Source organism: Cavia porcellus, unplaced genomic scaffold (genome assembly GCF_034190915.1).
Source record: "Cavia porcellus strain 051 isolate PalLab524CR breed Dunkin Hartley unplaced genomic scaffold, mCavPor4.1 scaffold_27, whole genome shotgun sequence".
Taxonomy (NCBI): Eukaryota; Metazoa; Chordata; class Mammalia; order Rodentia; family Caviidae; genus Cavia; species Cavia porcellus.
Window position 1 is genome coordinate 43,311,852 of NW_026947510.1, and position 20,711 is coordinate 43,332,562.

General features: G+C 35.6%; 1 protein-coding gene across 3 annotated transcripts in view; it reads left to right on the top strand.

Annotated features, from left to right (window-relative positions):
* Positions 1–20,711, top strand: part of Pik3c2g (phosphatidylinositol-4-phosphate 3-kinase catalytic subunit type 2 gamma) — a 289,635-nt gene that overhangs the window by 159,714 nt on the left and 109,210 nt on the right. The gene's annotated exons all lie outside the window — the stretch shown is intronic.

The following is a 20,711-nucleotide window of genomic DNA, read 5'->3' on the forward strand; positions in this document are numbered from 1 at the left end:
GAAATCAAAATTATTTGGGATGGAGAGGATCCCACACATATTAAGGAGGTATTTGCCTGATCAATGAGGGTATGTTAGTAAAGTAATCAAGCTGTTTGCAGAACCTGGCCACCCTCCAGAATGCTTCTCTCAGAACACTGCTTTTCAGTACTTAGAGCTCTTGGAGACGACTGAGACCTCAAAAGAGAAATAATGTGAAACACAAGTGGTGGAAACAATTGAAGATGTTATTGTTTGGAAACTGACTTCTCAGAGAGATAAGGAACTAAAAAGTGATAAAGGAAACCTAGGAGAGATACAGATGTTTGAAAAAAGATGAAGAACTAATTAAAGCCAGGAAAAAATATGAAAAAGAAAAGTCAATACATATCATTACAATCATTAACATAAATGGTCCCAACTCACCAATCAAAAGAAACAGACTGACAAAATGAATCCAGAAGCAAGATCCAACAATATCTTACATTCCAGAAGCACATTTAACCCAAAAAGAAATTCATAGACTAAAAATCAAAGGATGGAAAGCAATTCTCCATGCTGAAGGAATCAAAAAAAAGGAGGGGTTTCTGGTCTACTTGCAGACAGTGCGAGCTTTAAGCCAAAACTCACCAAAAGAGACAAAGAAGGTCATTATATACTTGTTAAGAGGAAACTCCAAAAAGAAAACAATAATAAATATGTATTGCACCAAACACAAGTTCACCTAACTACATGACACAAATGATAAGAGATGTGAAGAACAAATAAACACTAACACAATTGTAATAGGGGACCTTAATGTCACACTCTCACAAATAAATCAACTATACAAAAAATCAAAAAGGAAATATTAGAATTAAACCAAGCCTATGAACAAATGGACTTCGTAGATGTCTACATTATTCCACCCCAAAACATCAGAATATACATTCTTCTCGTCTGCACATGGAAATTCTCAAAAATAGATCATGTATTAACTGACCAAACATGTATAAGTAAATGCAGAGGAACTGAAAGTGGCCCATGCATATCATCTGACCATAGCACAATGAAACTGGAAATCAACAACAAGGGAAATCACAAAGACTACATTGACACATGAAAATTAAAACACAGCCTTCTAAGCAAACAGTGGATTACAGAGGAAATTAAGATGAAATTAAACAGTATATTCAAACAAACAATAATACTGACACAACATACAGAAACTAATGGAACACAATGACTGAAGTCCTACTGAGGAAATTTATGGTGATGAGTTCGCACATCAGGAAAAGAGAATGAGCTCAAATAAACAACCTAACGTTGAACTTGAAACTTCTAGAAAAAGAAGAATACATCAAGCCCAAAGTTCATGTGAGGGAGGAAACTTAAAAAATAAAAGCAGGAATTAATGTAATAATGACTAAGAAAACAGTACAATGAATCAAAAAATCAATAAGTCAATTCTTTGAAAGAGTAAATAAAATAATAAACCATTAGCCAATCTCATTAAAGAGGAAAGAAAAAACACAATTCAAGAAATTTGTGATGAAAAGTGGGAAATCACAACAGATCCAACAGAAATTGATAAGATCATCAATGTCTACTATGAGAACCCATATTCTAATAAGATGAAAAGCAGCAGAAATGGGCAGATTCCTAGACATAATAAAATGGCCAAAACTAAATCAAGAAGATATAAAAATTCTAAATAATCTGATATTAGCCAATAAAATTAAAAATGTAATTTAAAATGTACCAAGAGAAGCTTAGGCCCTGAAAGATACACTTCTACATGAAATTTAGAGAACTAATAATACCACTAAAGCTGAAACTCTTTAAAGAAATTCAAATCGAAGCAGTACTTCCAAAATCATTCCTGGAAGCAAGTATTACCCTGATCCCAAAATGGAAGAAGAGCCCAACTAAAAAGGATAGCTACCAGCCAATCCCTCTAATGCATGTGGATGTAAAAGTCCTTAATAAAACATTGGCACACAGAATGCAGCAAATCATCAGGAAGGTTATACACTGTGACAAAGTAGTATTCATCTCAGGGATACAGAGGTGGTTCAACATGCATAAATCAATAAATATAACACACCATATTAATAGAACCAAAGACAAAAATTGCATGATCATCTCAATAGATACAGAAGAGATGTCTGACAAACTCCAACATTTTACTCATGATTAAAACAAACCCTACTGAAATTTGGAATAAATGGTCTTTACCTCAATCTTATAAAAGCCATCTATGACAAACCAGCAACTAACATCATATTAAATAGTCAAAAACTGAAAGTTTTCGCTCTAAAAACAGGAACAAGAAAAGGATGTCCCCTATCACTTTTCCTATTCAATATGGTTTAAGAAACATTATCCAGAGAAACAAATATTTTAAAAAATGAATAAAGATAGGCAAGTAAGAAATTAAATTATCATTATTTTCAGATAGCCTGATACTCTACATAGAAGATGCAAAAAACTTCACCAAAAGTCTTGTGAAAAATTTAATATCCACATTCAATAGTGTAGTGGGATACAAAGTCAACATTCAAAAATCAACAGCATTCATGTATACAAATAACAAATTCACAGAGAGAGAGAAATTAGGGAAAGTACACCCTTCACAATAGCATCTAAAAAATAAAATGCCTAGGAATTAATATAACAAAGGATGTAAAAGATAAGTGCAGGGAAGTTACAGTACCCTATAAAAGAATATTAAAAAGGATATCAGAAAATGCAAAGAAATCTTTGCTCTTTGGTAAGAAGAATCAATATAATTGAAAATGGCCATACTTCCAAAACTGCTATACATATTTAATGTAATCCCAATCAAAATACCATTAACATATGTCTTGATCACTTTTTCTCATTGCTGAGACAAAATACCCAACACCCAAAATTAAGGCAGCATAGATTGAGCTCACAGCTTGTGGAGGTTTCAGTCCATAACCAGCAGGCTCCAAGGCAGGGTTGTGTGACAGAGGGGCAACAGTTCAAAGTGGAGAAGACAGGAAAAGCAGCAAGAGCCAAAAAGGATGAAGAGCAAGCTTCTTTTCCTCTCTTATATTGTAAGCAGGCTACCTCCTCCTGGGAGGAGTATAGCACTCACACCATCTCCATGCCCTCCTCTAGCACAGGATGAGGCCGTTTATAAAATAAGGACCCTGGTACCATGCTGAATTGTTTATTTAAACTTCTCAGGTTGACACAACGTATCAACCATTATAGCATACCTCACTTACATAGAGACAGTATTTCTAAATTTCACTGGGAACTAGAAGAAACCTAGAAAAGCAAAGGCAATTTTGAGCAATGAAAAATGAGTGGGTGCTTATTTTACTTATGGAGTCTCTTTTTTAATAGAAAGCTCAGTAGACACACTGGCTATTTTTCTACCAGATTTCTACAGTTACTTCCTGTCTATCCTCTGTGTGCACTTAAAAGTTTTTTTCTTCTGTGTGCCCTTAAAACTTTTTTTAAGTGTTAAAAAACAGCCTTCCTCTACAGTCTTTCCTTTTGTTTTTCTTTTTTTTTCATGAAAGCTTTGTGACTTTGTAAGACCCAGCATTGCCAACTTTCATATAATTTTGGGGGTCATAGATAAAGTTGATCTGAGAGCCACAGTCCGATGTTTTACCTTTTCTAAAAATCAGATTCTTCTATTACATCTTAGGATCTGTTCCACTTCTCTTTCTATATCTGATCACAGAGGAAAGTGACCTGTCAATTTAGGACATGAGTGTAAAAAGAAATTTGGAAAATTATTGTTTGTTAATTTAATACTCATAATGACATTCTAATTTGGAAGGTGTTTATAATAGAAGCATGAGTTAAGATAGGTGGCTGACAGTTACTATTGTAAGTGACAAGGATCTAGAGTAGTATTCAGTTTGGTATATTACTGAAGAGAAGCAGGTGCATGTGTCAGAGTTGCTAGATGGTAGAAAAAGTGTTCAAATCAGGACACAGCGTCAAAGAATGTATAGCCCAGGGTCTTTGCTGCCTGGTTACTATGTAGGAGAAACTTCAGGCAGAGGCTTCCCAGGAATTTAGAGGTAAAGGTGCATATCCCCAAAGCATCTTCCATAGCATGATAGTCCCATGTAGTTAAGAGTCAGTGGCCATGTAAGTTTTCAAAGTCCAAGTGCTTTGCTACAATTGTGGAAACTTGTGCACTTTAGGACAAAAAATTCTATGCTTTGGAAGGAATTTATTCATGTAGTTTTTATCAAAACTCTTTAACCTGTTGACATTTTTTAGTGAACTGCTAATGCTTTGGATGCATTACCATGTTATATCTTAGTGTCATATCCAGTTATCAAGTCCTTTAAATCTGGGAGTTCTTTTCTCAAAAACCATCTTGTAGCTGTCCATTTCTCCCTATACTACCGCCTGTGTTCATGTAGTGACTCTCAATATCAGCAATAGTTAGGAGAATACACACAGATGTAATTACAGATGTCATTTCAAAAACCAAACTCAACATTGTAATCTTCATTTTTACCAAAAAATGTCGAAGTTGCAAAAAGAGATCAAAGAAAGACATGAAACTGGTTTTATGTAAGCAACGAAAGTGTGGGAGCCAGTAAGTTAAGAAACACTAATTTAGACTTTTATGACGCCTTAGACAATTTGTCAGACACTGTTTGAATTGTTTCTGAAAGTACCATGGCCACTCTCACTGATGCAATTATCTGAAAACAACAAACAAAAACTCTGTCTTCATTTTGAAATGCCTTCAGATACAGTACAAAACTACACTATGAAACGCATGAGTACTCCAGAAGGACCAGTTGCCTGGCCTCAGACAAGACAATTACTCATGGTGGACTTTATTTCCTCCAGTCCAACTGAGCATAAATGGTTAGATGAGTCATAGATTATTCAGCTTTCCCATTGCTGGAACAAATTACCCAGCAGCCACAAATTAAATGAGGAAATTTACAGAGCACTCAATCCATGGACAACTGTTTCCAAGTCAGGAGCATCAAGGTAGACAGAAGCAGCACAATAAATTTATTTAGTTCATGATACCCAGGAGCAGAGCAGAGGGTGACACCAGAGGAAAGGAGGGGGGACTGCGCATAGTACTCAAGATTATGTCTGCAAGACCAAAAGTGTACTTTACTAATCCCCTAGGAGCCCAAACCAATCAAATTAACAATGAAGATTAACTGTCACAAATTGCTACATTTTGACATCTCTTCCATGCTCAAAAAATTTGAATACACATGCTGCTTTCCCTGGTGTTACTTACAAAATAAATCCATATAGGAGCTTGGTGTTTAAAACCTTCCCTAAGCCATCACAAATCCCTTGACAGTCTTTTTCTCCATGGTGTCCAGCAGCAAATCTCTGCTTTTGTTCAGGTTTTTGGGTCACAGTCACTTGAATAATCCTCCCCTATTTCAAGTACAGAGCCTTTCCTTAGGACTTTGGAAAAGAGTCATTGCTGAAAAATCGCTTGCTAGTTACTTTTTCTGACACATACTCGTCTATGCTTTGTGTTTTAGGATTTATGTACCTGATCTCACTCACTGTATGCTTCCTGCTACATTTTAAACAACTGTAACTTCTTTGTAGTCAATTTTATGAACCAAAATTTTGTATGCCATTATTTGATCCTTGTAATGTAAAATCTTGTATATTTAAGTATATTTTATTGTACTTTTCGGATCTAGGAATTCTAATACTTCAACAGCTTTAACACATTGCCTAGAAAAAATCTTACTCATAATCAGTAATCAGTATTTATCTGGATATTAACTCATCAAGTAAGATTTATAAATCCATAATGCTCTATTTAAATCAAATTAGAAGCTGCATCATAAAAGTTAAGAAGGAAAAACCTTAGTAAGCTAAGAGATTTGCAATTCTCCTATTTTAAATGACCACTGAACTCTTTCTGGGACTTCATTTACTTAAAATAGAAACTAATTCAACTTCTCTTCATCTCTAAAATTGAAAGAACACTCTGCATTTATCTCTCAAAAATATATTCAAATGTATAAGAGCATGTAAAAGTAAAACAGATTAAATAGTTATTCATTTGATTTAAGAAGTAGTTATAATTATACAGTTATAATTTGTTCATTTTATATAGAGCATTTTAAATATAGCATATCTTAGAAATGAAACATTTCTAGATAGTTTAATTATATTTTTAGACTCTGTATTTGTGCCCAAAGTCATTTGTTAACTGACCGCACTGATCAACTGTCTCAGTCTCATTTGTTTTAAACCACATTTTTAAAACTGCTTGTTCATTTTTGTAGTTGTTTATCTTATGTCTCCTCCTGCTACAATGTTAGGTTTTTTGACAATTAGAACTTGGCCATCAACATCACTGTCTGGTCTCAGCCACTCTGCATTGTCATATTTTAGTCATGATTAGCAAGATCCACGCTTATATATTTTTGATAAATATGTAAAATATAGTTTATTTACATTTAATGCATCTGTAAGATCTACAGCAAGTCATTTTTTTCACATTTGGCCTAAATCTTTGAAATTTTAAAAATAAAAAAGTTTATCTATTGTGATTTTTTTTAAAAAACTGTATTTCTCCAAACCATAAAATTCCAAGGAGCTAACTTAGAGTATGAAGGAGAGAAAAACAGGCAGTGATTTGGAGAGTGAAAATCATGTTTTACCTGTTCTTCCTCACTCCCAGAGTACAGGTTACAGAAGGAAAAAAAGTTACAGGAGGAAGATGGTTTCAAATTAAGTTTTGTTTTATAAATTTTGTAATTTTTACACTTTAAATCTCCATCTGCAAAATTTAAATCATTTTTACCACTTAAAGAAAAAGGAGAGTAGATTGTTTCCACAAATCTTCCTAGAAGACCTGGCTGATTTCACAGTTTAGGTTTCTTTTTATGAAATTTCACATGCACAGGCAAACACTAAAATAATTATTTTTTGTAATACTGTAACCCTTAACCTAGAAGTGATAGCCTTTGTGTTTTAGCAAATGGAACACAGCCTCTGGTGTTTGGACCATTAACTCAGGACTGACACATTCCATGAATTTCCATCTTGGATTCATGACTGCTGCTGCTTTGCCTGCTCAACTAATTCAGATCAAATATTAAAAACAAGAAACCTAACTATGTGAGCCAGGTAGAAATAAGGTATCTGTAGCAACTCTTCAATACGTGAAGAAACAGAGAGAGAGAGAGAGAGAGAGAGAGAGAGAGAGATGTTCAACTATATTCCATTTTATCAGCGGAAGTGATAGTCACAATAGAGTGTTATTTAATCAGTTCTATTATGGTCCTTGCCTTGGCAACTTCACCTCAGTTTCTGTGAATATTGTTATGATTACTATACACTTGTCTTGATTGTTACTGTAATAGTTGTTTGTGAGTGCTTTTGACAGTGACATAAAACCAACTGAAGGTACTGAACTTGGATACCGTTAAAATCAGACTTGCCTTGAATACTTTGGAAAGCTCTTTCCCATTCTTTCTGTTTCTAATCAAATTGTCTCTGTGGAATAAATAATACTCATATAAGAAATACTTCTAATTTCTTAGTCATTTCGATTGAGGAAAGATTAAGTTTCTCATTAGTTTATGTTTGGCAAAATAGTTGTAGTAAAATAAGATACACTGTACTAAAGATATTTATGAAATCTACAGAAACACAAACTAGCATTCAAACTATAGGAATAGCAAAAGCAACCATTATTATCTGTGCACAGATATTAGCATCCGACTTTCCATAGGTACGTTTCTAAATTATATCATTTAATCTTCACATCAACCTTGTCAATAGATATTGTGAGGAACCACAGCAACTTAGAGAAGTTTAGCACAGTCCAAAGTCTCATAGTCATTGAGTGATCCATCTGTGTTTCAAATACAGGCATACCTAGTTTCTTAACCTCTTCATTGCTTATCTTTCAAGGATTTTGAACTGACATTAAGACATCTTTATGTAGGTATCATGAATGCAACATAGAAAACTAGGACCATGAGATTCTCTGAAGCAGAATTTACCATGTGAAAAAGAAGATTCTGTGTTTCTAAATCTCTGTGTCTTTCCAGAATTCTGGAAAAGAAAATGAGCAAATTCATCAACATATTTTCCTCTCATTATCCTGGCTTTGTATTTGTGAAAATAAAAATCATTATACAGCAAGTAAAAAATAAGAATTAATTTTCTTTCTTGCTAACTGAAATAATGGATGACAGAAAAAAAGTAAAAGTAAAGATTAAAAATAAAATATGAGGAGTTATACATTATTGGATTTATTTGCCATAAAATTCTAACAGTGGAAAATACTGTTTCTTTTTGATTCATAAAGTAATAATTTAAAATTTTTAGCTAAGTGTAAATGCCACATTGTAAGAAAGATGAACAGTAAATACTAGGTCTTTTTCCTCTCTTTGGTCAGAAAATTGCTAACCAATCAATTCCAAAGCAATTCCAGTCATGTGCCCTTTGAGCACTATCATCCAATCTCGATCTGATGATTTCAGAGTCAAAGAATCATAGTAGAGCAAAGCTCTTGAACTTTTCTTAAGGATAATTATTAAAGGAGAGGTTCATAGACAACTAAATAATTTGATGGTCCAAAGTAGAAAAGGCTTATTTCTAAAGAGGAGCGAAAATGAAAATAACAGTGGGAATGAAAGTCACACGTGTTACTGTTATGTCATTTTAATTTTCAAAGGTGCCTCTCCATTTTTTCCTCTGTAACTGCTCATGTCTTAGAACCTGTCATTTTTTTAAACATTCTTAAAATCAATCCAAATTCCTTAAAGACCAGCTTTTAGAAATTTTGACAATTCTTACTAGATTTTGTTCCTGCATACACGTTACTTTTTCCTGACATTCTAAGATTTCCCCCTGAGATAGAAGAAAGTTCAATTTTAAAATGAAGTGGCTTATTTGAAAGGAAAGTGCTACGTGTCAAACCTCCTTTTCAAATTATCTAACCCTCTGTTAATGTTACTGATAGTAACAACTAAATTCATTTAATTTAGTAATTATTCTTCCTTAGTAATAACTTCTCCAATTTTCTCCCATGATCTTGGTCAAATAAAGTCTCTAGTACTAGAATATAGTAAAAGTCTCAAGTATAAGTTTACCTAATTACTAATTAATACTAAGTTAATAAAAATATTTCAATATACATACATATGTATAATATGACATTTTGGGATACTAAGAAATGCTATATGAAAGTATAATTTCATAGGGTCTGTAATTTTGGAATTATTAGCAAGTTAGTTTGGGTTCATATCTTAATATTTAATTAGTAAGAAGAAAACTATTTTAGGAAGATGTGATTTTTTTTAGTAATCATAAATTGATTTATTCAACAAATATTGACTATCTATTGTGATATTCCAATATATCTTTTTGCTTTCGTCCAGGAATCCAGCCTAAACTGCTTTCTCAAAGCAAGCCACAGAAACAAGAATTTCTCTTATTCAAGCTGAATCATAAAAATTCTAATCTTCCCCTTTCTGTACTGGAACGGACCATAAAGAAGTTCTCTGACCTGTCCTTGCCCGCACAGGCCCTAGGATCCTCCTCATCCCACGGGAGTCCTGCCCTGTTCCCTAGAAGGAGCAATGCTGCCCAGAGAGACCCTGAGCAATCTGGATAGACAGGGCTCCCCAGCTTTCCCCACCCTGTCTATTAGCAGTGCTTTGATCAAGTACACCTGTGAAGTGAAGTTTCCATAAAAACCCCAAAGACGAGCTTGGAAAGCTTCCAGACAGCTGAACACACGAAGGTCCTGAGAGGGTGTCAGACACAGAGAACAGAGGGGCGCTGTGCACTTTCCTGTACCTTGACCTATGTATCTCTCCACGCATGTCCTTTACAGCAGCTTTTCTGTAGTCTGGTTGCTCTTCAGATTGCTCAGTAGCCTTTCTAATAAATCTTTACACATAGGCAGGTGTCTCCTTAAGTTCTGTGAGCTAATAAAAGTAACCAGAGCAGAGGAGAGATTGTGTGAATCCTGATTTTTAGTCAATGGATCAGAGGCTCAGGAGAAGCTACCTGGGGCATGTGACTGGTGTCAGAATCGATGGGAGGGCACCTCAATCGTGGGTACTGAGCCATCAATCTGTGGGATCTGACATTGTCTCCACATAGGCAATACTCAATGATTTTCTGCCACATTGAGCATACTTGCTAGTGGGGAGAAATACCCACACTTTTTGAGGCCATAAAAGTGATTTGTGCTATAAATGTATGGTAAGAGAAACTGACTCATGATTAGAGTTGATTTTTCTTTCTATATCCTCAGATCTCTGTCACATTCAGAAAATTAGTTAGACCACAAGGGTTTATACCATAATCCTGCCCTTAAAGAATTTAAGGTTCAGTTAGGAAAAAAGTTAAAATTCAGTTTTTAAATGCACCATAAAATAAAAGTTATGAGCAAAATGGATATAGGAAAGCACATCAGCCTTACAGAAGGAAGCTGAGTCACGAAGTGCCTTGTGATGTTACCCTGAGGATTATACACTTTATCCTATAGCCTACATAATTTTAATCACTAGTGTTGGATTTGGTTAGACAAAGAAGACTAATTTGAAGGGGAGAAGGAAAAAGGTGATGGAAAATCAAGTCCCAAAGATTTTAGAAATGAAGACTTATGTTAAATTCTGTCAATAGACAGAGAAAAGAAATTAGATTTGAAGCCTATTTCGGAAGGCAAAAGGAGTAAGACATGGCAAGAAATTTGCTGTTGGGAATGTTTTCAAGGAATGATTCAAGGATGCCTGACTCAGTTTTCATTATGGTGACAGGAGGCTGGAAATTCTATTCGTGAAGAAAAATAATTTAGATGATAAAGCAGGTACTGGGGAGAATGATGGTTGATAGTAGGTAAAGGTTAAAATACTCTAGGATAGGGCTGGGGATTTAGTTCAGTGGCATAAGTGCCTGCCTTGCAAGCATGTGGTCTTGAGTTTGATCCCCGGTACCAATAAAAAAAAAAATACTCTAGGAAGATCCAAATGTGTTATCTTACAAACAGATAAACTTGTAGGTCAGAGTTCTACCTTCTCCCAAAAAAAGTCTTATGTTGAAAACTATTAATCTCCTAAGTTTCTGTAGAATACTATAGTTAGCTGTTTTAAACAACAGAAATCTAGTTCTGGAGACCAGATTCCAAGATCAAGAAGCCAGCTGGGCAGGTTTCCGGTGAGGGTTTTCTTTCTTTCTCCTTGAATCCACATATGGGCTTTCCTCTGTGTGTGTGATACTTCCTGTTTATTCAAGGTCACGAACAGTTAACTTTACCTCTTTAAAGACCATGTCTCAAATGCAGTCACCTTCGGTGCTAGGGGTTTACTATAGGAGGAATGATCAAAATTTCAGTGAATACTTAAATTTTTTTAAAAATTCTGCAGCAAAAGGCACACTGTTACTAATCTCCTTCAAAATTTTTCCACTCACTTAAAACACATTTATCCCATTATTCTTGTCACTCGTGAGGCAATTCTGGAAATCCTCTTTCATGAATGTCTTTATAAGGTATGACTAAAAAATAGTAAATACTGTACTAAGTGCCACCTAACAGGAAGAGAAGCTTGTAGAAACATGTTGTGTCCTCAACCACCTTATTCACTGGATCTGGACCTTATGATTTCTGTCTCTTAACCGAAGTCCAAATGACCACGAAAGGTAAACATTTTGATTCCATTCAGAACATGGAAACAGACAGCATAGAATAACTTCGAAGTAAGTTACTGTATTTTGCAGGTGATCATAGCAATAAGTTTCTTTACTGCAATAGATGTAAAGAGCCCTGTATTTTTAAGCCACCTCATGTATGATGTTGAAGGGACAGAGTGTAGTTTATAAGTGAAACATATTTGATGAAAGGACAGACATGATTATCATGACTCAGAATTTCTTCAGGAATAGAGAGACTGAGATTGAATCTAAAATGCTTGAGCAGTTTTACGGAAAGCATTTCTAGTGAATATGTCTAGACATTCATAGGCTATGCTGATCCCTGTCTATAGAGCAGTCTAAACAATAACAACGACAGCATCACATAAGTCAACAGCTAATTAGCCAACTAGGTTATGGAGCTCCTAGAGAATACCACTAAGTCGGAAAGGGATTCTGACTTCTAGGGACAGTTTCTTTCACCATGATAAAAGTTAATGTCCCAGAAATATTCTCAGGACATCAAACACAACTCCAAATCTTCTGGACAATGTCCCAGGGAAACTTTAATGTCTTTACAGAATAAACCACACTGTTTGTGACTCTGAAAAGTAAAAGGTCAAACAGCTGCACCAGCTGAGATTTGAAGCTGAGGTTCTGGGAAAACTCAGTATTTCAAAGCCAGCTTTGCTTTACACATATAAACCTGCCCCTCTGGCTGTGTTCAAACACCTGAACTGCTCACTGCGCAATGTGATGATTATCCAGCTTTCACCAGAGGGCTGTGGGAGAACAAAAAGCTGCAGGGTAAAGAGGATTTTTATTATTAGATGGCTAGTCTTATGAAACATTCATATGGCAGAGAAATTGCTTGCCATTGAAGAAGTTCGTTAAGGAGACTTTATGAGAAGCAGTGCTTTTATATTGCCTTTGAAATAACTATACATGCAGTCCCACAAAATAAAAATAAAAGTACTGAGTTAGGAACTCAAAATCGTATTTACAAAGATAAGGGAAAATAGAGTCATCTATTAGACTAATTTAAAATTCCCCAAGCATGAATTAGAGCATTAATTGCATGTCAAGCTGAATTTATTGTATTATGACCCCTGTGCTGATGCTAGAGGTTTCCCATTTCTTTTCTGCCACAACATGAAATTATCCTAAACCACAAGTCCAGTTGAGGTGGTAGTGCAAGGCACATCTGAAGAGTGTGCACATTGGTCCCCAAATGCAATCAGTATGCTACTTTTGACTTAGCCTGTTCTGCTCTTACTCCTCCAATGCCACCCAACACCATCACCTGTCTAAGTAAGCCACAGGAGGCCCGACTTTTCAGAATTGTGGTGTCTTCCCAATTTTTTTTAATTGAGGAGGAGATAGGGGAATGTGTGAGTCAGGAAGATGGTTTGTATTATCAAGAGAGAGTCCACACATTTTATTCATTTTGAAGGTTCAATACTTGGAAAAGCATCCCCACTTATAAACATTATACAACAAAAACTTTTTATTTAGCTTAACAAGCTCTTTAAAAACTTGAAACAATGCATATCAAAAGAAGAAAATATGTTATTGGCATTTTGGTAAAATTTTGGCAGGGAATGCATAGGTAGAAGGAAAAATGAAATAAGGAACTGAAGAAAAAGGCAGTCTGAGACGATTTAGAAGGATTAGGAAACAGAAAGCAAGAGGAAGATTAAATAAAATTAGGGGTAGAAATTGCTGAAAAGCTTAAAAGATTTCTACAATTCCTAGATCACGTGTTACTATGTAGGCTACATGTGAGCTGGTTGCTTGTTGGATAGCAGGATGTGGTGTAGCATGACAGGGAAGGAGAAGGGCTTGGAGTCAGGCAGGATTAAATGTGAACCCTTGGTCCACAGACTGAGTGACCTTAGGCAACTTATTAAACCTCTGTGAACCACAGTATCTTGGCCTGGGGAGAGATGGAAGGAATCATAATTCCTGGCATTAATGTGCAGATTGCCTGACACAGCCCTGCAAAATGCTTGGAACTGCCTGGCACGGAGTAAGTAAATGCTTGATAGTTTCACTAGGGATTAAAAGTATAGAGCCCCAGAACTGGAAGATGGTTTACTGAACTTCACTAACGCTAACATTGTGAAGAGCGGGAAAGCAAAGAACAAAATGCTAAGATTCTTGCCAGAGTTGATGCAAACAGAAAATAGCCTTCCAAAACATGTTTCAGTGGGCTTCAGAAACGCAAAATCCATGCTGTGCAGGAAGCCTGAGCAATGATCAGACCTCCCGAGTTCTAGTCTTTGGGTCTTATACAAATGCTTTAATCTCTTGATTTCCTTGCTCAGAAATGTGAGAAGTGGGGGAGATTATCTCAGCAGTGCCAGCTCCAAACTCTCAAAGTGCGATGCCTGGAGAATGGGAAGGCTTTGTGTTTACTGTGATGAGAAGGACTCAGTGGGAACTTGGGACACAACAGGAGAAAACAGATGGAGGCTGTTTTTGCCCAAGGAAAAGCAGTAGGAACAGAGAGATTTTTGAATTCAGAGAAAGGAGAAAACCAAGATCTGAGCAAAGGGTGATGGAATACAGAAGCACCTCCTGGATGGCTCTCTCTGTTTGTGCCCAGAGCTCAAATTCCACCTATTTTGTTTTCTTGTAGGATTAACAAGCATATGGAGTATGGCGGGGATGGGGTGCTGAGTGGGCTCACTACCAGCTATTCACAGCTTGGTGCCTAATCCAGGAAAATGATTTGCAGAAAATGACTTACACTCAAGCAGTGTGTTGGAATAGGATGAGGATGAAGAGGAGGAGGTGGAGGAGGACAATTTCTATAACTTAAATCAGGTTATTCAGTATATTTAGCATGAGAACATGCAAATATGTGTAGGTTAGAAGAGATGTTATTTATGTACCTGTAGCTACCCTCTTTCATCTTACCCCTCATGAGTACAGAGGTTTCAATTTTATATTACACATTCAGGAATCTTTAAGGGAACTTACCTGCTCAGCATATTTTTTTTCTGTTATACCTCACAGTGGACCCCAAAAGTGCAATTATTACTGTAAAACAGTAATCTTCAATATTAGTGTTTACTTAGATGGAGCCATATTTAGCTAATTTTCATGCAGGAAAATATGTTTTAAATTTAAAATTAAATATATAGCTATCACTTTCATATACATTTTATTTAAATGTGATGTAAACTATTCATTACACTGGTAACTGTATATCTACACATGTGCTCTGGAGAAGCAATGAGTTGTGGAGAAGAAATAACGAAAGGCACGGATAGCAATCTCAGTCTAACTCTCCAAAGAGTTTCAGGCCAAGGCATCCCAGTCCTTATTCTGTATTGTGAGACAATAAATGCATTTTTTGAAACTGGATCTTTTCCTGCACTGACTTAGATTTTTAACTGTCTAGGTTTTCATTAAACCCTCAGTACTTTTCAATAAAAGCATTTATTATTTTTTAAATCCTATGTTTGTCACTTCATTATCTCTAGTTAAAACCAGGTAAGATTCTATCATTTCCCAGTCATTTTTAGATAGCAAGCAACTTCCACCAATCTTGCCCATTTGAAACTGTCATTTTCTTCTCCAGTTTGACATATACTCCAGCACCACTGTCTCGTTCTCCAGCACTAACCAAGCTTTCACTCAAAAGACTCACAGTGTATAGGAGATGTGCTTTGTTGTTTAACTCTACTTTCTCTTCTGAATCTAATTTCTTTTGGCTTGGGAATGGAAATAAAAGTGACCTTGACGTTTAATCAAACAAAAAATATTTGCAATATGCTTGTCATGAGCTCACATGCTCCAAGACTCACTTTCAAAACTGATTTACTAGTGATTACTTTATGTGAGTTTTTTGGACAGCCTTGTGGGATCTCCTCACCAAGAGATCTAGACTTGACACAAATTCTATGTACTCAAAAAGTAGTTCACATAAAGATAGCTCCCATAAGTTTATCTGAACTTTGAGAAGCTCATATGCCCTTGCCTTGTGAAATACTTACGGTACAGAAGTGCAGGCTCATCCTTGCTACCACTTCTTTCCATTCTGATCTTACTTTTCTTGAGCTCAGGGGAAACCAGTGAGTTCTTTTTCAAAGTAGAAACTAACCTGGGAAGGAGGTGACAGTGTGCCATTCTTATACACACTTGACTCAATATAAGTGCCTCTCTTTGAGCTTCCCTTCTTATTAAACTCTGAAAAGATATGTGGCCATAATAGAACTGCTCTGTCCCTATGTGAAATGATGACTCATGGTTCTCAAAGACTCTTATCTGCAAGTATATATGGAGAATGAACACAGGAATGATGTTTTGTATAACTGCTAATCAATCCACTTCCTAATAAACACTGAAGAGTTACCTGCTCTTCAGTAGCTTTTTTTGTTTGTGTTTGTGTTTGTGTTTGTTTTGGTTAGAATATGGAGCATCAATTGTCTCTTCTTTAATCATACATCTCAGTAGCTCCTTCCAGAGCAGCATAGGAAAGTCCTCTACAATCAACTACTACAGGTGTTTCCTCATTCAGAATCATTGGTTCTCATTCATCAGTCCCATCTTCTAGCTGTTGCCATTGAACCAGTCCTCTTGGTAGTCCAGAGCATCTAATTGCACTGCCCTCTGCCATTGCATCCTTTGCTTGGCCCTGTGTTATTCAAGCCTGGAAAATTTGCCATAGCCCTATTGCATTCATTAGTATAACACTTTGAGAAAGAATCTTTTATCCCATGCACAAACATTTGGCTGGATGAAGCAGCAGATGGTACATAGGCCTATTCAGACTTCTGAATGAGTCAAAGACTACGTTCATAGTAATAAAATAGCAATAATTTCAGCAATATAAGAGAATATACATGTTCAAATGAGCTGAATCTAATTATTTTTAAAATACCTCCTGGAACTATTTATGATCCGTTGAAAAAAATCTATTTTTATTGCTTTCATTATTTTCTTTTTTAATCTGAAAAATTAGACTCAAATTAATCACTCTGCTAATCATAGGACTCATTCCACATGATTTTTGTTTATTTTTATTAATTAAGTTTGCCCCAAGTTATCCTCAGGGCTACCATTGAAGATGTTTAAAAATATTCTCCATATTCTAAAGATAATTGAACAAGTAATAACAAAAACAAAGAAAAATGTGAAATTGCGCATCTTTATCAATTTTTATGATAATAAGAAACAACCCCAAAGCGTCAGTGGCTTACAGGAGCCAAGATCTGTTTCCCAGACATGTGACCCTCAGCCTGAAACCTTGCTAGTCTACTTGGCTCTGCCTGAATCTGGACATCAAAGCTTGCCTCTCATCTGCTTAGTTCTCTCAGGACAGGACAGAATTTAGCTGTCCTCATGGCCCCAAACAGAGATAGAAGATGCCATGATAACACATTTAAAGCATCTTCAGGGGCATGAGTATGCATTTTTTCTAGTCCCGTTCTACTGACCAAGGCAGATCCCATAGTCAAACTGCAGTAGACTGAAAGTCTAGCCTGCCCACAAGGATGCACTGGAAATCACTTGACAAGGATGAGAGTGTCATAGCTTCAGAAGGGAAAGTACAGAGTTGGAAAAAAACAGTTAAATCTAGTGTAAAGTTTGGGCACAGTGGGAATGTGAAAGCTATGTGCATATAATATTCTAAAGAGATTACTTTGGGGATAGTAATAATTATTAGCTGTGTGAATTAATGATATGCATATAACATAATGAGTTACACTCCTCATGGCCCCTCTTTTATATTTACACATTCTAAGAATGTATGCGATCTTTAGAGTGTAGACTTAGTTCTTTTGTATTTATTCCTTTTGTAAATAATTTTATATTTGAGCTGCTATAAAGTGATTTAGTGATAAATATTGCAAAATAAAAATTGATTGGAAATCACATATCTTCCTTGGCTCATGTAATGCTCCTGCTATGCAAAATTTAACAGAAGTAGTGGGCTAATCATTATTGTCTTTATTAGGAACGTATAATATATCAAGTTCCTCAGTTAAGAGAAATATTAAATCTCTAAGTCATTTAGAAGTAAAGTCGCTAATGCTAAAGACACAGGCTATTTATTTCTTAATTACACTATTGAAATCTTAAAATGAATTCCATATTAAGCATTGGATTTCATCCTTTATCTGTCCTATGATTCTAAGTATACTTGCAGAAGTTACATTCTAGAATCCTCTTGTCACTAAACATTGGTCTCCAGTTTCACACACCTCGACCCACATAAAGTAATAAACAAATAAAAGAGGAAATGGGAAAAGGAAATCCTGGCGTGACCAGAAATCACTCATCTTCATTGTGTAGCTCAGTTCTTTCCTGCTACCAGATGTTGTTTCTCCTCTTCTCCCACATGAAATTCAGAAGTGTTAGGCAGAATCTACAATGTGGGATATTGCACTGTTGAGAACTAAAATTAAGAGCAAGACTGGAGGGATTTATGAAGAAAAGAGAGCTGGGATGGTGTGATTACTCTGCTCTGTCCTGCTGGCATATGAACTATCTAGACTGCTCCCGGGGCTCTCACAAGTCAGTCAAACGTCTAGAAGCAGTTATATGCATGTAGAAATGTAAAAAATCTGTAGTTTCCAAGGGAAATTTCCATTTTTGTGCTAGCTGAGACTTGTGACAATCTTAGGTGTCTCCAAATCCACTTAATTTATGCAAATACCTTCATGAGAAATGTGGTCAGTCGTGAGTTCTGCTGTCTTTGCTCTTTCTTTCTATTAGACCTGACACTATCAAAGTCTTTACTGATCAAGATTTGGTGCCTTTGTTTTTATTTTAATGTTATCATTGCTCACAGTCTGTGAGACACTGAGGCAGGTGTACAAAATAATATCAAAGTGAATCACAGCTGGACTTTGCAGACATTAGGATAAGCAGGTCTCTGAAATTTTAAGATTTAACTCACAGCTTGCACATAATCGTATTACCTTAATTTTAAATGATCAGCCTTTTAATGGCAATTCTTGCATGGTACATCCCAGGACTTTGACCTTAACTTTCTATTTTTAGACATTTTATACCTTACAAGCAGTACTGCTTCTCTCAGGGTACAGTGTCTTTTGAAAAGATTTCTGCAATGCTCAAAGGATAGTGGCCTGCTGTTTTCTAGAGGCTAACAAATAAAGGCAGTGATGGGTAAAAGCACAGCATGAGAGACTTTCCACTCCCTTATACTGAAGGTCATTGATACAAAGCTAAGAAACCCTTCACCAAAACTCAATAGCCCAGCTCTCTCTGAAGCTGCTGAAAATTGAGGGCTATGTTAATTTCTCTTATCAGTAAAAGGATCTATGCTAAGGGTGCAAGAATAGAATAAGTGACTTCTCATGCTCACCTTTAGTATTGTATGATTCCAGCTCTGCAATGCATGAAAACAAAGTCTTTACATGTTGAGCAAAAAGGCATAGAACTTGAACCAGGTCTCACCTGGATGACATGCAACCTTGGAAGAAACATAGCATTTGAGTGAGGTATGTTCTCCAGGAAGACAATCACAACAGAATACACTGAATTTTCTTAGCTTTTATGCTTTTTAGAGCCTGATCACTTATTCTTTCTGCAAATCTTCCATGCTCTGTTTTATTTTGAATAAAGAATCAAACAGTTTTTCCCCATGAGACAGAGAGAAGCAAGTACATTACTAGTGACTGAAACAAATTTGTCACTAATATAATAAGAAACAAGAGTATTATAAACACAAATTATGTAGATCTGGTGGTCCAGATGACATCAAATATAAATATATCTTTTCTTTCATTTCTAGTAAAGAGTTATGAGTTTCATCTGTACAGAAAAATTTATTTTTATTTTAATTGTATGTATACCCATTGAGTAGTTGGAGAGTTATACTCATGTATTAGACCAGTTAAAAGTATTTCAAAAAACAAATAACAATGTTCAATGTGTATGAAAATGCTCATATTGATTGAGATATAGGCATGTGGCATCCATTCAGTCTCTATTTCATTGAAACATACGTAAGTTGCAAAATAGTCCTGAAGGTGCTGTGAGAATCTGATCTGTACATGATACTACCTAAAATATCTTCGATTTTGTATGTGCATGTTTGCCTTCGCAGCTTTACATTTACAAGCATAGAAAATATATTTTCTTTAGGTCATCCAGTAATGATTCAATTTCTTTATTACACGTGATTTCTTTATTACATACTTAACATTTTAAAATATCATATCATGTGGTGAATAGGAAACTGCATAATCAACTCTTCCTCTTCCATTAAATAAATCAGGGAGCATCAAAAGAATATCAGATATCAAGAGAATGTATTTTCCTGTCATGATATAATTAGTTCTCTGAAGGTTTGTGCATATTTGTGTTTTATATTTTACACAAGTATATAAGCGCTGTTATAGTTTTCACAAGAATGTAAGCACTGTTATTTTGCACAAAGTTCACATTAAAAGAGTTGCTTAAGTAAGTTGGCTTCATAAAGATGTCATTCACTTTTTAACATGAACTCATTCATCTATGTGTTAAACTTGAATGTGACTGAACGGAAAACATTGAAAAAATAAGAATAGTGTATCTTTTTAGACTCCCTAACATAATACATAAAAGGCAAAGATGAAATTATAAATGCAAAATGAAACATACATGTTTGGCTACTACTCCCCAACAACCCCACACCCCCAGTATTCCATTCTCATAGTTTTCTTCTAGTTTCTTGAATGCTATTTTTCAGAGACAGAGAAAACTAGAGATATAATTAAGATTAGAAGAATCAGTCTGAGAGAAGTTAAAATTCAAGGAATTAGCTCTCTGTCAGTATTAGTTCTGTGTCAGTATTGTAGGGCATAATAGAAGGTAAAGTTTTAGCATACTGTAATGGTTTTCAAGGCAACAAAAATTCTCACAGGGCAAGCAGAGTAATCAAATAGTTGTTCCTGCCCCACTATTCTACAAATTTCCTTACTTCCAGGGCTCTATGGCTTCCGTTTAGATGGCAAAGGCAGACTTCCAGACGGACTAGGATTGACTTGGGGAGGCTGCAAGATACAGATGGACTAATGATTTTTTAATGCCTAGTACTTAACTTACATTGTGCTGAACATTCTCAAATATGT